At 41.0% G+C, this 16,817-nt stretch overlaps 1 protein-coding gene and 2 non-coding genes across 3 annotated transcripts in view; all 3 read right to left on the bottom strand.

The window, feature by feature from the left end:
• LOC124159631 (capon-like protein) overlaps positions 1 to 16,817 on the bottom strand; it is a 642,357-nt gene that overhangs the window by 480,170 nt on the left and 145,370 nt on the right. The window lies entirely within an intron of this gene.
• Trnaa-agc lies at positions 11,132 to 11,204 on the bottom strand. The gene has a single exon. It is a non-coding gene; the product is annotated as a tRNA-Ala (tRNA).
• Trnaa-agc lies at positions 11,753 to 11,825 on the bottom strand. Its single transcript has one exon. It is a non-coding gene; the product is annotated as a tRNA-Ala (tRNA).

Below are 16,817 nucleotides of genomic sequence, written 5' to 3'. Positions count from 1 at the left end.
TGCCGCCAAAGATCTGTGAGTTACAGGGAAGCGGTCTAACGACCCTCAGCACTATGGTGTATGGTGCATAGGCGTACCCAGGATCAAAACTAGGGGGGCAATTCACGGTTATTCAAGTTGTACGTAAGATTTTAGCATAGAAAAGGTGAATGAAATCAACATTTTAAGGAAACTGTAACAGTTCCTATTAGTTTTTAAAATTATTTGTTTAAAAAAATATTATTTTCCTTAAAGACATCAGCGATTTTTGGTTCAATGGGGGGGCAGCTGCCCACTCCTGCCCCTCACTGGGTACGCCCATGGTATGATGTGCTGTTTTGAGCAGGGCTGGTAATCGAAGGAAAACTTAAAAAATCGAAACCAGTAAATAGTTTCAATAGTTTCGTTCGCGGGAGCAAAATGTAGAAACGGAACAACAAGGAATAAAACCCGTGGAGCTAAACTCACAGCCAGGGTCGAAACGAAATCGGAGTCAAAACTAATTCGGGTCGAAACTAAACTAAACCTCTGGGACGAAACGAAACATAGATAATATTTCGCACCGGAGGGATCACGTGCTTCATCTTCAAAAAATTTAGTTTAGTTTCGATCCACACACCGAGTATGAAGTATGGTTGAATGAAGTAGAGGTTCGGCCTACCGCATCTAGATTCATTCGGCACTTTTCCACTCAAAATGCGCAACGCAGGATTCAGTCGCAATATGACGAAGCTAAATGCTTTAACCTCTCTACATTCTGAAATGGGTCGACACTTTTCCCTCTTTTCCCCCTCCACTCAACTTCGAGGATCGAAACTTAACTATGAGCAGCGGGGTTTCGATTAATTTAGTTTCATCCCGTGTCGAAACTAAACTCCTTGGTAATTTTAATTTCGTGCTGGAACGAAACTAAACCTTGGCCTCGTATTTTCGTTTTCCTGCGGGTCGAAACGAAATTTTTTTTTAAATTTTCGTTAAACCAAGTAGTTACGGTAATTTGACCGTAAGTATCAAGTTTCGTTTCAAGCCAGCCGTTTCGAGTACATGGATACAGTGTTAATATAAGGATAGCATTATTCTTCAATTAATCACCTTGACTAATCGTTAAAAAATAAAGAAAGCTACAATGAAGAAGGCATAATTTCTTCATTTATATCTTTCAACACCCGCAATAATCTTGAGGAACACAGTCGTGATAGGAACCTCCTTAACGGAACTATCCTAATCATAAAAATGTAAGTACAACGCGGAAATGTAAGTAAACTGTCGCGGTCAAGCACATCTTCGGTTGATTCCCCAACGCACATCTTGCACGACCTCTGACGGCCACAGAGGCACAGCGGCGCAGAGGAAGAGTGCAAGGATATTTTCCCATCTCAGCGAGGGGAAATTCTCTTCTTGAGGCTAATATGAAGAGGAGGAGACTGGATGGAAGGGCCGCCAGAGAGACCTGCGGAAGTTGAGGCGGCGGCAAGGGTAGGATGAAAGGGAAATTACTTGGGAGGGAAGGGTGAGCTACAGTTTGGGTGCAGGAAGGCAAGGCATGGAGTGAAGGGGACTGGGATAATGCGAGGAAGGAAATGGTCTGAGGGTAGTAGCAAGGGAGGGATTCACGTTCCGGGGTGGGGGGAACAGGTTGACTTGAGGGAGTTGCGGTTATGCAAGCCTGGGGAGGGACGCCGGTTCCGAAGGCTAGGGTCTGCAGGGTCAGGGGCAGCACAGGGGCACACACAGGGGGAAGGAAATGGTTTCGACCTCGAGATAATGCCTTGGTAAGGAGGTTAAAGGTTTCTTAGGGGAGGTAAGGGAACTTGTAAGGGAATGGGAGGCGCGGCATCCCAAGGCAGACACTGCTCTGTTAATAAAACATGCCAGGCATAGAATAGAAAAATGTATATCGTCGACTGAGTACCTTTAATCGTTAATAACTCAATGTTGCTTCATCAACATCAAAAATGCTTTAACTTTCAGCTGTATTTAGGATATATCTAGACTACGTATTATTTCGTAGCGTACAGTTAAATGAAGAAATATTTATCTGCCAGGATAATTATCATTGAGTGTAAAATTTTAAAGTTTTCGAAATGAAAAAATCTTGAAATTTGATTTCTCCCAGCTCTGGGTTAGAATGGGTTAATCCATCATAACCCAATTTTGCTTCTAAGTACCTTCAAAAATGTATACATTTTCAGCTTTATAACAGAAAGTTTTAAACTATGTGTTCATCTGTGCCGTAAAATTTAATGGCGGAATACGTAATTGCCACAGTAATTATGATTGAGTAGAAAATTTTCATAATTTTAAAATGAGAAGTCTTGAAATTTAATTTCTCCCAGAATAAGCTCTGGGTTAGGTCAATGGTCAACCAGATGAATTGCTCGTTTATTTTTAACTGTACTGATAGCATAAGAAAGAGCTTGTTAATTATTTCTTGGTACATCCATAATGTAAGAATATTGTTCGTCCAACGGTGGAAAAAGGACCATTATTCCAAATTTAGTAGGTATGATACCAAAGGTTAAGGTACTATTTCCCCAGTGGAAATGAATTTTTGCGCACAGAAAACAATATGAACTGAGAAATGAACAAATAACAGTCGAAAAAATTATGAATTTGGTCATTTTAGGAGTAATCCTGTAACCTTGAGATTGACCCTAAATAAATTAATAAAACATTTACAGTACATTTTGTGGATTAATATACGTAGTTTCATGCGTAAAGACACCGTCTAATACGATTCATGGACGTATGGATAAGATGCATCTCATGTACATGGAGCTTCTCAATTTCAACCATAAAACATGAAGATAAACTATCGGAAATGTTATATGGGATTTTATTTTTCCACAATGACGATGATAATTTTGTTAATGACATTAAAAATAAACGATACGCTGGAGTGCACTGTGGATGAACGAACAGAATGCGGAAGAGGATGAGAGGAAAAAAAGTGTCAAACTATAGGAGGCGGAGACATGGAGGACCATGAAGAGAAGCTGAACCAGCACTCACGGAGAAATGGGGGTCTGGAGAGAAAATGGTAAATGGATAACTAATGGCAACTCAAATGAATATTCGATTCTAAATATCGATCATATGAGTCTGGAATGTTCGCAAAAAAGAGCACTATAGGGGTAAATAAAATTGTAGTTTAATTATAAATTCAATCCATGCAGATGCAATCATAAGAGGGTCCAAAATTAATGAACAGTGTAATTAGTTATAGCCCATTGTTGCACGAAGCGTGCATATTTATTTCGAGAAACCATCACAAGGAACACTTTTTGGAACTGGATAACGTTCGTTACGAAATTCATAGTCATTCCTTGGGGAGCTTATAAAATGATGGGGACGTGCGAGTAGCACTTTTTGATCTCGAGTCGAGTATCGAGTCGAGTTGAAAACTACTCGCGAGTATCGAGTCGTGTCGAGTAAAGTAATTTCTGGACCCGGAAATACAACAAGGAGTCCTCCAGCATATTCTCTTTTTTTCCAATCCCCTGGTATATTTTCTATTCTGAATGCTAATCCTGACGTAAAAAGGAATAAAATATGACGAACGTTGATGGTAATTGTGTCAGCATTAGCAGATGAATGGAAATAAATGTGTCTTAAACAGTTTAAGCACCGTTTAAATGAATTAATCCCTAGTAATACGTCGAAATTTTAATTAATTAGTGTATCGAAAGGACTTGGAAGAGCCCTGAGTGAAGGCATTTGCACAATAGTTGTAAACACTACATACGTATATTAATCACTGGCTTACTGGCCTCGACATCTCTGTAACTGAAATAACTCGACTCGACATTCGCAATGCTACTCGTAACACTCGAATTTTCAAGTACCTACTCGCACATTCCTAGAAAATTATGTTCAATTTTTAATGCACATTGTTATTTTTACAAACTGACTTTGATAGACTTGTGGAAGCGAAGATCGGCAAATAGTAGCACAATAGATAAATGATATACATAGAGCTGGTGGCAAAGAATGTAAAATTTAAGAATTATATATGTGTTAAAAGAATCGCAGATACTTAAGAGAACCGATATATCATATCTTTGGAACTATCAGTAGATATCAATCATTGGATATGATAACCACGTCCTGGAAATATTGAAAGTTATTTGGTAGAGCAATTCAACTATTTAGGCAGCATATTAGAGAAAAACGGATACAGTAAAAAGGACATCAGGGAGCGAATTGCATCAGCAAAGGAGGCGTTCACGAACAGGAAGGAGATTCTAAGAGGGTCGTTATGTCAGAGTTTAAAGAAAAGGTTAGTGAAGAGCTTGATCTGGAGTGTAGCTCCCTATAGTGCGGAAACGTGGACACAAAAGATGGAGGACGAGAGAGGACTGGAGGCATTCGAGATGTGGGTATGGAGAAGAATGGAGAGGGTGAAATGGACGGAGAGGAAAAGGAACGACGAAGTGCTGGGCATGGTGGGTGAGGAGAGGTAGCTTCTAGATGAGATACGGAGGAGACAGAAGGTATGGATGGAGTACTTAGCAGGAGGGGATGTAAACTGTATCAGAGGGTAGAATGTTAGGTAAACGAGGGAGAGGAAGGAAGAGAATGGTATTTATAGATAAAATGAAAGGGAGTAGGCCCTGTTGTGAATTAAAGATCGCAGTCCATGAATGGAGGGGAGACAGCCAGAGTACTTCTAAATATCCCATGGAAACATACCTTAATCCAGTGGCGTAGCCAGGAATTTTTTTCGGGGTGGTCCAAAATCAGGGGGAAAATTTTAGGAAAACAGGGTCTAAAGTAGAGGGTTTTAAACTAATTTTAACACTTTTCATAATCGAAAAAAATTTCATTTGTCAACGAAATCTTTTGTACATTAATTATTTTTCAGAATTTTGTTTTCTTTTATGAAGGAAAGTCATTGTGTTTTTATATTTCGGTATGAAAACAGTACTTCCCTTATTGCTATGAAAAGTAAAACATACGCTGGCGTGTACTGTTGATGAAAACAACGGAGTATAGAGGCAAATGGTGAGGGAGAGAAGAAAGAGAAGTGGAGAGAGAAGAGGAAGGCGGTGGGTAAGTGGGGAGCCGTGAAGAGGAGCGGAATCGGCGCTCACGCCAAAGTGCGGTCTGGAGAGAATTGAGGCACTTCCCTCCCTTTCTCCAGATATTTCCCACACCCCCCCCCACCCTGTACCATTCTCTCAACGTATTTCCTTCCCCCACCTCCTTTCCCCCCCCTCAAAATGAGGAAAAGTGTTCTCCCCACCAGATTGGGACCACCACACTAACTTCCCCCCCCCCCCCCCTCAACCCTTTTTCCCTCGCAAAAGCAGTCAGCGGCAGCACAGCACAGCGCGGAGCCTTCCCAGCATCCCTTGCTCCATTCGCCGCCTCTCTCGACGGAGCCCCGGCAGGCAGTGTACGTGCCTTTTGCCGGCCCGGTGCTTTGTCAAGGGAAGCGTAAAAAGGAAGGAGGAGAGCCAACAATGGGCGTGCGTGGCCTGCAACGCGATCAGCAACCCCCACCTCCCCCCCCCCATCCCCCGTCTCCTTCTCTTTACATTTCACCCCCTTCCCCCATCTCCCCCTCTTTACACTCGGCAGTTGGGAATGAAATGGCCCCGAGCGATTTGAGGCTAACACGTCCTTCTCTTCATTCTTTCGTTTTTTTTCTCCCCCTCCGTGCCCTACAGCAATTTTCCTCGGTTCAACCGTAAAAAAATAAACCTCCACACGTTAGTGATTTGAACTGGGGACTACGGGGTGGAAGGCCAATACTCTGCATCGTCATTCAGAGACGGATCCAGGATTTTTTTCTGGGGGGAGGCATAAGGGTCTGACAAGCAAACAATCTTCTCATACTTGAGATTAAAAACAAGGTGCGACAATTACTCTACGATATATCGATGGCTAAGTTCTACCAACACGTATATTAAATTCGGCCGGTTCGAGACAAGTATCTTAAACAATGTGTAATAACATTAAAAAATAAAATACAAGCAAAAAACAACTCTTTGTTTGCAAATGAATTATTCTTTTTCCGTTTTATGAACTTTTGGTTTTTAATTTTAGCGTTGTTAGAACTTAGCCATCGATATTCTCCTTAATTTGACATGAAAGTTATTAATACAAAATTAAATGATTGAGGCTCCGTAATACACAAAACAAAAGTAATTATAACAGTATAAATATGTTTGTATATTTTTTGAGCCTCCCCCTAAATTCGCATACGCCGTAATTGGCGACAGGACTAGTGGAGGGCCCCGCAGACTCCGAAAACTTTAACAGATGTACGTAGAAGGACAGGTGGAAGGTAAGATGGCCAAAAGGCAGCCACAGATGAGAATAAAATTAGTAGGCTTGAATCTCAAGGGTTTCGCGTATGTGTGAGGGCCACAGTGCTGGTTTCCCATTCCATGGGTCAGCGAGTTTAAACCGGGGTGGTGACAGAGGTATTTCTGAGAGAGTTCGATCCCTACATTAATACTCTGTCGAGAGCACTTCAACAGCTACAGCTAAAAATCGTGAACCTCCCAGAATATTTGTGGCCTCTGGTAGCGGCGAGGTACAGGTTTCCCCTGCCGAACTGAAGTTGGCCGTTTCACATAATGAAATCGCTTGTCTATTTCCCCATTTGTCTATTTCTAGCGACTCATGTTTCGGCAAATGCACCTTGAAAATGACATTATGTGTATAAACCAGGGCCGGTAGAAGTTAAGAAATGTGGAAATGGACAAGTGCTTTGATTATTTTAAATATCAAAGATTTCTACCGAATTACTCCAGAAACTGTATCTTTTCTTGGAGGTCGCGGGTTCGAATCCCGTCTAAGTAGGCTAATCCTATTAAGGGAATGAATGATGTCTCCATGTTCCTGGGTTTCACCGCGTGGATTTTCTTTGTGACGACAGTTTCGCCGGTATTCCAACCGGCGTCTTCAGGTCGAGGAAACTGTCGTCACAAAGAAAATCCACGCGGTGAAACCCAGGAACATGGAGACATCATCCAGACAACGCCGCGGAAAACTACGCATCAACTAAGGGAATGAATGTTTGTGATTGTCCACTGATACTTGTTATAACTCCGATGTCAAGGTAAAATTGTTTTGCTGATGGTCGGAATGATAAGTATAAATAAAAAATGTACTCATTACTGTGATGCATATTCTTATTCTTTCAATTCCTAATTCTCGGAACCTAATTTCTAATTCTAGGCGACCTACTCGCGCCGTATGGACACCATCGCCTAGACGCCGGCCTGAGCTGCAATAAAATTCGTCTGGACGTTGCCGCCATCGAACTTTTATCGTCGCACACAAACCAAAGGCCAAAACAAACCATACTAGATCAAACCCGACCTACTAGATGACGTAATTCAATACTGGAGAGTAAGAGAAAAATGCACAAGAGAACCCAACCTAGTAATACCTCACCGCTAAAGTAGTGAGTTACCTGTGACGAGGGGGAAAAAATACGGTGGAGAGAGAAGGAGCACCACAGTTATGAAGTGAAACAATTTAATCTGTTTTTCTTTATCTATGATAATATGACCTTTACCAAAACTGCGCTGAAAGTAAAATATGGGGCTGAGACTTGGACCTCATCAAATTAATTGGAGAAGAAATCCGTACGGAAAAATGAAAAAATCATAAGAAATCTCTAAAGCCCAATAGGGTGGTTTCCTATTATTTTTTATTGCCTAAATCGAAAGATTATTACTCCTGGAGTACGTATTTCACGCTTTTAGATTTTTAAATGACGATATCTATTTTTCGCGATCAAATGAAAAGTGAAAAATTTCAAGCGCGCGAAAACGCGACGCGTAAGTAGGAATGAAGGGAAAAAGTCCGTACAACGCATTTCTGGTTCCCCCTCCCGCCTGGTAGGTGACCTTGATCGAGGCTCTGAGCGCTGATAGGACGCAGGATGCTAACGGGTAGCTGAGTACCTTCCTGTCTGGTAGCGCATGGCTTAAAAAAGGTTTATTAATACCTTATCAAGCGAAGAAAACTTTCCGACCTTAGCCAGATTTAATAGGTGATTATAAAGACATGTTTCCCTGAGCTCTGTGACTCATGCATGCATTGGTAGCCTCTGACGATGCATAACTCCTATCCTCTCGTGTAGAAACTAGGTCCCTGTGACGTCACGTGGAGTGGAATCGCATGGGCGCCAATCTGGCCTTTTTCAAATGAGGATAAAATTTGACCCTTGCCATTCGTCTAAACCGGTATTTCAAAAACCAAATAATTTGTGTATTATGAATACACTAATGGTGGGTTACGAATCGCCATCAATGCCTTTTGTTTTCTTTGATGAAGGAAACTACCCTATTGAAAATTATAAGAGATTTTTATTACAGTTTACTTGGAGAAAAATTATATTCTGGATGGGAAGGACCTAAGTACTGCAAGAAATATTTATGTTACCTCAACTTTATCAAATTATAAAATTTACCATCATGAAGTTATCCCGTGAATTAATGAAAGCTGAACTGAAACCGATAATTCTCACTTTTACGAGGAAATTAATTTATCAAAACGTAATGAACGGACAAGGTAGACAGAGAATACCTAAAGTCACCTACTGAACATGCATAGTTGAAATAAATAGCGCAAGAACGATTCCTTCAATATTTAAAGTTTCGCGGAATATTTTTATTGAACGCATTTTATTAACTTTTAGTCGTGATAGCAGCTGACAACCATTCCGAATTTTTTCGCACATTCGTCAAAACAATTTCGATGCTTTCATCGTTATTGACGAGTATAAAGAAAAAATATTTTAAAACAAACATTACATTAAATACTTTATGAACGATGCTGAGGATGAACACATGTAAGATAGCAAAATAAAACTCATCACTATGTAATAACTTCTTTATTATATTTTTCTAAATTTATCTCATCCAATTTTTTCTCAATGACCTTAATTACATATTCACATAGCCACTTTTATAACATTAAAGTAGAAATTTTCAAACATATTAGCACTTTCTAAGCCGAGTGAGATCCGTTTCTAATATGTTTTATTTTTCGTTAAGAGAATATGTCGTCCAAATATAAAAATCATTCTTATTTTTTGGAGCACCATCTGAGCCACTATGCTACTAAGCCACCACGTTATGATTAAATCTCTCTCTTTCTCTCTGACATCCTAATCTCCTCAGTTGGCTAAGTTTGTTTCGAATTCACTGTTCCCGAAGAATCTCACATTTCTCATGCGTGGATATACAACTCGAATACAAAGGGTGTTCTTTTTGACACTCGTATTTCCGCAGAAGCGAGACCTCGGATGCAACAGCTCCGAAGCAGGCATATCTGCCTTTCTCCTTTCCCCACTCTCAACGCCTGTGACGCATCCCTGATTTAAGCTCCCGGCACCGTAACGAGGTGGTGTTGTATCATTAAGCATTTTCCTTGTCAGCTGAAAGACATATCGCCGGGTACCAGCGAGTTTGTTTTTATATATCTTGCATACGTACGCGCATTGTTCTTCAACAAAAAAAATATGACGCGAATCTAGCGATCGAAGAGTCGGAAGCCTCAAGAGCGGGAGAACATCGCATTATAATCACGTAAATCTCACGGAGACGAGCAGCTCTGGTGACTGTCATATTTTTTTGCATCCATTTTTTTCATCCCGGATCTTGAGACAGCGACCGGTAATGAGTACAGTTTCCGGAAGCCGGAGGAAATCCTATCCCGATGCTCCTTTTTTTTTGTCCGGAGTAATTACGGGCGGGGAAATCCTTCCGCGACATTGCTCGATTCAACAAATATTGCGAGAAAAGAAAAAAACGAGCGATATTGGAAGCAGAAGGAGAGAAACGTATGAGCTGTCGTAAGCACGATACGAACATATCTTCCTTCATGTGTGGTCTCAAATCTTTGCTCTAGTAAAAAGAGATTACAGAATATTCGAGAACGGTTTCCAAAACTCCTATCTTCCTGAAAACTTTAAAATACCACAAAATAGCGAGCTGCGATATAAAACAGGTCATTATTTGGACAGTTCAGTTATTTATTTATTTTCTAGATGCCATAGAATAATAGGCGCACTACCTTCCTCAGCCCAAACTTAACAACTCCGTGAAGCCACACATAGCTTCCTCTACCTGAAGGTGGCGTAATAACCACAATCAGCTTCTGTATTTCTCGCAAAGATAGTCCAATTCGTAATTAAATACTCACATGAACATAATCTCCCTCATTTTTTATTTCAAATTTCTCCAAAGGCACTCTTTAACCTTCCTTATCCCCACCTTGACGACTCCATGGAAACGAACACACCCAATTCTATCAATCGGTGACGTATTACCCACAATAAACGTATGCATTCTACGCAAGGATAGTCCTAATCGTACTTATATATTCATATCATATTTTTGTTCAATTGGTCTACGGGTGACTACTGTTAAATATGTCGGTTGGGACACTCTTCAGGAATTTAGCCACAGGCCGTATTTTCCACGGCGAATATGCGTCAGTCACGCAAATGCTGCAATTTTATCAGGATGTTTCAATAAAAATGTAATTAGTGGGGTTGAATCTCAAGGGTGTCGGGTATGTTTGATGGTTACACTACTGTTCTCCCTTTCCGCCGGCCTTCGATTTCAAATCCCGGCGGTAACAATGATTCTTCTGCGACTATTCGATCCCAGCATTAATGCTATATAGATAGTCATTCAAGTACGGCACTGTCCGCAGTAAGGGAAGCCGTGGTCCCCTTGGCACCTTTCGATAGGGGAAACCTAAAGTTTATGCCGGATTTCTATCCATCTATACTTCCCTGCCTCACCAACGGCAATAATGACAATTGTTGTAATCGTGTAACGGCGGAACCAGTATTAACGGAAGAGTAGGTGTTTGATTCTAGCTAGAAAATCAATTCTACCTGAATTTTCCGCACACTACCTCTCCCTAGAACTAATAAAAATAAATATGAAAAATAAAGAATAATCGTAGCAATATCGCAGAAAAAAATTTGAAAAGCTTCCCAACATACGTGAGAATACACCAAAACGTGAAAACCAAAAATTACTGGAGGCGCCGGGTTTAAAGTTTAAGAGGGTGTTTTTTTATATAATCTATCAAAACCCACTACATTGACGGCAGCTTAAAATTAACTATCAATATTCGTACCTTTTCGTGAGAGAGTTAACTACAAAAAGTCTGGAGGCGCCAGGTATCGATCCCGGTACCTCTCACATGCTAAGCGAGCGCTCTACCATCTGAGCTACGCCCCCAGTTATTAGCGATAAGGCAGACATCACAACATATTTTTGCTGACCACTCCCTTTGATCTGAGAAGTAGGTCGACAAGGAAAGTGAAAGGGTCAGCAGTTGTGAGTTGGAGGGAAATTCAAAACTGTCTCAAAGCGCAAACTCAACGCGCTAATTCTGCAATAAAACAGATAAATCTAGAAGAACCATGGATGGAGGTAATAATGAGAGGCTTGAAATGCTGGAATTTGAAACCAAGAGAATAATGCAGATTAAAGTAGTTGGTAGAATGAATACAGAGTAGTTTATGTACAGCACGAAGACAGGACGATATATCACACGAATTCGCTTTCAAGGAAATGAACCCTTGGTGTTGGATAACTAACAATTACAAGAGCAAGTATTGCAAGTATAGAGCAAACCAGTATGTCAATACCCGTACTATCACAATAGTAAGGTAATTAAGATCAACGGCAAGTTTCTAGGGTGGGCACCAATGGTGCCCTATAAGCCGGCGGTAATGGCATGAAGTTCAAACTGATCATTATCAGGAAAAAAAATTTAAAAAGTCTGGAGGCGCCGGGCATCGATCCCGGTACCTCTCACATGCTAAGCGAGCGCTCTACCATCTGAGCTACGCCCCCAGTTAAAAGACCAGAGTCAAATTTTAGTCCTTATTGCTGTGAGGTCTGTTGCCCCACTGGTTCGAAACTGGAAAGAGAAAGCAAACCCACTTGGCAAGACCCTTCGAGGTTAGTGGGGTGGGGTGGACGGCAACGCTGAAGGGACGCCAGGGGAGGAGAGGCAAGGAATCTTCAACGGGGAATTTCCTATTCTCTGGGGGATTAGGTTCAAGTATACACGAATTGGACATTTATACAACTACCCCCTTGGCTGCTCTCACGTGATCCATTTACTCCTTAACCCCAGATCCATCTTTTCCATTCACTATCATCAATGAGAAACCCGTTAATGTCATATTTGGTTTTTTCCCGGCGAACAATGGCAGTAAATATTTTTCGTGTTTTTAACCGTGTCAGGTCCTCCATTTATCCTTCCAACGTTTCAATAAGCAACTCGCCCATCGTCTTCAGGGATTCAGGAATCCAATCCACTCCTAAATCCCTGAATTCGATGGGCGAGGTGCTTGTCGAAACGTTGGAAGGCGACTTGGAGGAACGTATCCGGTGTAAAACCCGAGACATCTTCATAATGCCAGCCCATTATTGACATCTCCCTAAATCATCCCTTCACGCAAGGGAGGGGTTCAGAGTTTTATGTTGTGGGGGCCAACAATCCTGCCGGGAGTTTAGGGGCTATTGAATATCCTCCAGTTCCCGAGGATCTCCTAGGCCCTTTTTATAAAGTTTTTATAACTTAGCCTCTGAAAACAGCATTTCAAGAACCAAGACAAAAATGTTTAAGCATTTCTACAAGTTTCGTACTTTTTTCGGGAAAATTAGCATTTAAGTTGGGAGGGGGGGGGGGGTCTAGGCTCCCTCTTTCCCCCTTCAAAACTTCACCCATGCCTTTGCATCTTCTTGCCGACCTAGGTAGAAGCGGAGTTAAGTCCTTGCATACCACACAAGATTTATTTATCTCAATTACCCCCGAAAACAGTACAAAGAGACCTTTACATCGGGAAATTTAACAATCAACAACAGAAGATCACACACAACCATGTCCTGGAAGGGGCAACTTATCCAGGCGGGACTCGAACCCGCCATTAGCAATTATCATTCGTCTAAAGTGGGATTTCTAAAACCAAATAATTTGCACCTTATGAATACACTAATGTTGGGTAATGAATCGCAATCAATGCCTTTCCTTTTCTTTGATAAAGAAAACTACCCTGTTGAACTGCTGCCACACATTCGTATTGAGTCAAAAAATAAGGTGCGCCCGAGTGGGGGTGGAAATAAAGGGGAATGCGACACAATTATTAGCGGCAAACTATTCGCAACGAACATTAAGGCCATTTTGCACGGGCCACGTACTTGCACAATCTGACGTGTGTACGAAGTCGCAGTCAAAATTGCGTCGTGTAAAGCGGTGAATTGCTTGAACTCATGCGAGAATGCGTGGACGCGAGATGGCAAAATAGCCCCTGTTCTAATTTCGTTCAGCCATTCGCGCAATTCCACGAAATTTTAGAAATTAATGCAGTTCTAACCTGCGCAATTCCGTGCCTCGTGTAAAACGGCCTTCACAAAAGAGGATCCTCATTTCGGCCTAAAAAATTCTCGTCAATAACCGCACATTAAGATGGGTTTCAAAAGTCGCTACTCGCGTCAGACAAAAGGATCCGAGTATGGCGAGAAAATAAGGTATAATTAGGGGGTTTTAAACGAAATGTATACGCATGATAATGTGATCAATCAAATTCATAACTTTTCTATCCTCGCCGTTACAAAGATTATACCTACTACAAAATATTGGAAAAAAGTGGATCGCATTGCACTCATCACCAGTAGCGCAGCGAAGCGGGGGTTTTGGGGGGATAACACCCCCCCCCCCCCAGAGCTCAGAGAAATTTTTAAGTTTAATCCATTTTACTTAATTGGATTGATATTACTAATAGAATAGGGTAAGGATTAATAAAGCCCGTAAAAATTACTATTTTGAAACATTTATCTTATAACCTAGCACCTACCGCTTATCCTGGTGAGTTCCTTTCCCCCACACACCCCGATATTAATTGCACCCACCTAAACCCCCCCCCCCCCCAGCCTTAATTCGTAGCTGCGCCCCTGCTCATCACCGCACCGCGGAAATTTTTGAAAACCGATTCAAATGCGACCGAAGCGGCAACAGAAATCTATACCTACATAATACCCCGAAAGCCGCCTAAAAGGCGTGTGGCAGGAGGTGTTAGGACGCCAGCCGTTTACAGGTTTAAAAAAATGAAGTGTTCTAACGATATTGGGACTAGTGTTTATTAAAGTCCTTTATAGTTCGGGGGAAAAACGAATTCCCATATCTATCCGTTCGGCAAAACATCTCTCGTAATTTATCGCTTCTATCCGGACCTGAAAATATAGTGTGGCTCTAATATTATGTTCACTGTGTCGCTCTTAAAGATATCCATTCTCAATTGTTCAAGCAATCTAAGCCTAGCGTGCAGCCTCCGAGTCTCAATCAGAAATCAACCTCTGGTAGGATGTAATGGGGCCTCCTTTGTGAAGTCCCCTTGCTGTACACCCAGCATTTAAGAGTTATTCAACCAAAGCCAGATAATAGCACTTATTGTTTGAGACATGTACGTAGCACATGCAAGACGGACCCGCAAGAGAGGGACGGGATAAGGTGTTTCAAGAAACGAGAAGAAAAAACATTGCGGGGTCCTCACCAACCCGTTGCAACGAGGCGTTGCAACGCCTCGAGGCCCATACACATTCCATGTCCACTAGTACCAGGAGTAAATGGTAACCCCTCATTTCATGAGCACATGACCGTATTCACGCCTTGAATTTGGTGACCACGTAAGAAAGAATGCTAATAACTATAAGTAAATCAAAACTAATCAAAACAGCGATCGTAATGATCTCTCGGGCTTCAAAAAGGATAGGTAATAATAGAAGTGAAAAAAATACGTTGACATCATTTGCTTCACTACTTCATTTACAACTATTTCATTTTTCAAATTAATTTAAAATATTACCGGTTCTCCAGCTTTACTGAGTACGCCTCCAGCAAATAGCTGATTTTAAAATAATTCGAGGGCTTTCCATTTTTGAATCTTTCTACTATAATATAGGGCAACACTGCATTTTCTGGTAAAATTAGTTCTCATTACCAAAAGAACCTTGTTCGGTAAAAGTATTCTTCTAACACCTATGATAGGAAAAGTGGAGAAAAATTTGCAGGGAAAAGATAGGCTTAACGCATATTGCCCAATGCTAAATGAATAGTATTGTTACGCGAATTGTGAAACGAAACTTAAACCGCAATTAAGTCTACCTACCTTACGCTTCAGTGCGAGTGCTCCAATCCCAGCAATTACGCAGATATAATCATTGCCATTTTTTCAGCTTGCTTCCTCCTTCTAGCTGAGGAGATGGGAGAGTGTACAATGTACATTGCTTACTATACGAGATCTTAAAGCATATTTCCTATGACTTCAACGGCATATTGCGTCTTCCTATGAGAGGCTGATGTTAGCAGCTGCGGTAACGATCAAAAAGAGCGCCGTACTATGCTACAGCAACTTTTAATTTAAATAAGTATTCTACCGATTAAGGTAGGTTTCCATGGAGTACTTGAGAAGAATTCTGGGATCCTCCTTCCCCATCAACCACTTCCCTCTTCAATTCACAATAAGGCATACTCCCTTTCATTCTATCTAAAAATCCTATTTTTTTCCTTTCCCTCCCTCGCTTACCTAACATTCTCATCTCTAACACTGTTTTCAACATCCCCTCCCCGCCTTCACTCGTCCCATCTATACCTTCTATCTCCTACGAATCTCATCTACAATCTGCCCCTCCGCACCCACCATGTCCAGCACTTCATCGTTCCTCCTCCTCTCCGTCCACTTTACCTTCTCCATTCTTCGCCACATCCACATCTCCGAATGCCTCCAGTCTTTTCTCGTCCTCCTTCCTCAGTGTCCATAATATTTATAATGCGCTACTCTATGATAATTTTTCAAGCAATTTTAATAAATATTTATTGTTTTATGTATCCCGTTCTCTAAAGTAATTTTTAAATTTTCAGTTTTCAAAGATTTAAATTTAATTTAGATTTAGCTGTGAGGTCTCTAATATTCCATGCATTTTTTACATGATGTATTTTAGTGATTTGGGGTTGAAAATTTCAAAACCAATTGGATACAGTAACTTTATGAACAGAATAATCATCGGTGAGCCATTAAAGATAGAATTAACGGACGTGGTACCTATTGTCTATTATTGGTCGAATCCATGACTTGCCAAATTATCTATAAAGCTTGTGCCGCCATTATTTTAACTTGAGAATTCTACCGGTTAGGGTAGGTTGCCATGGAGCATTTGAGAATCACCCCGGCCGTCTCAACTCCCACCTTGGGCTGCCCCCTTAAATTCTCAATTCAGCCTATTCCCTTTGTTTCTGTCCATAAATTCTGTTTTCTTCCTTCTGTGCCACCGTATAACAAGCATTCTTCCTTCCTCACTTCATCATCCCTACTCAGTACTCGCTCAGTCCAAATCCTATGTCCTTTCCATGTTTATGCACCCTTATGTCGATAAAATTCAAACTAATTTAATTGACGATATCAGTGCATTGACTTTCCACATGCATTTTCATACGTAAAATCGATTTTTTTCAATCAGGCATGAAAATGGGACAACAGGATATACTGGTATGAAGCATCTTCCAAAAAATATTTCAATGATTCTAAACGCACCTTTTGCCAAACCAAAAACTGAATTGCGGCTCTTTGGATCAACATCGACAAAATACTATCGGTAATTGTAAATCAACTACATTTAATTTCTTTTTATCCATAAATTGTTATATCTACTACTGTTTTCTGCAATACACCATCTGTTGCTTGAAAAAAAAAATTTCCTCAGTATGGTATTTGGAGGAGGTGACCGACAGTTTTGATCATTTTCACCGCGAGGGAAGAGAGGTTGGAGAGAAACCCGAAGTTA

This window comes from Ischnura elegans, chromosome 5, assembly GCF_921293095.1.
Source record: "Ischnura elegans chromosome 5, ioIscEleg1.1, whole genome shotgun sequence".
In the NCBI taxonomy this organism is placed as follows: Eukaryota; Metazoa; Arthropoda; class Insecta; order Odonata; family Coenagrionidae; genus Ischnura; species Ischnura elegans.
This window is presented reverse-complemented; position numbering and strand designations above follow the sequence as displayed.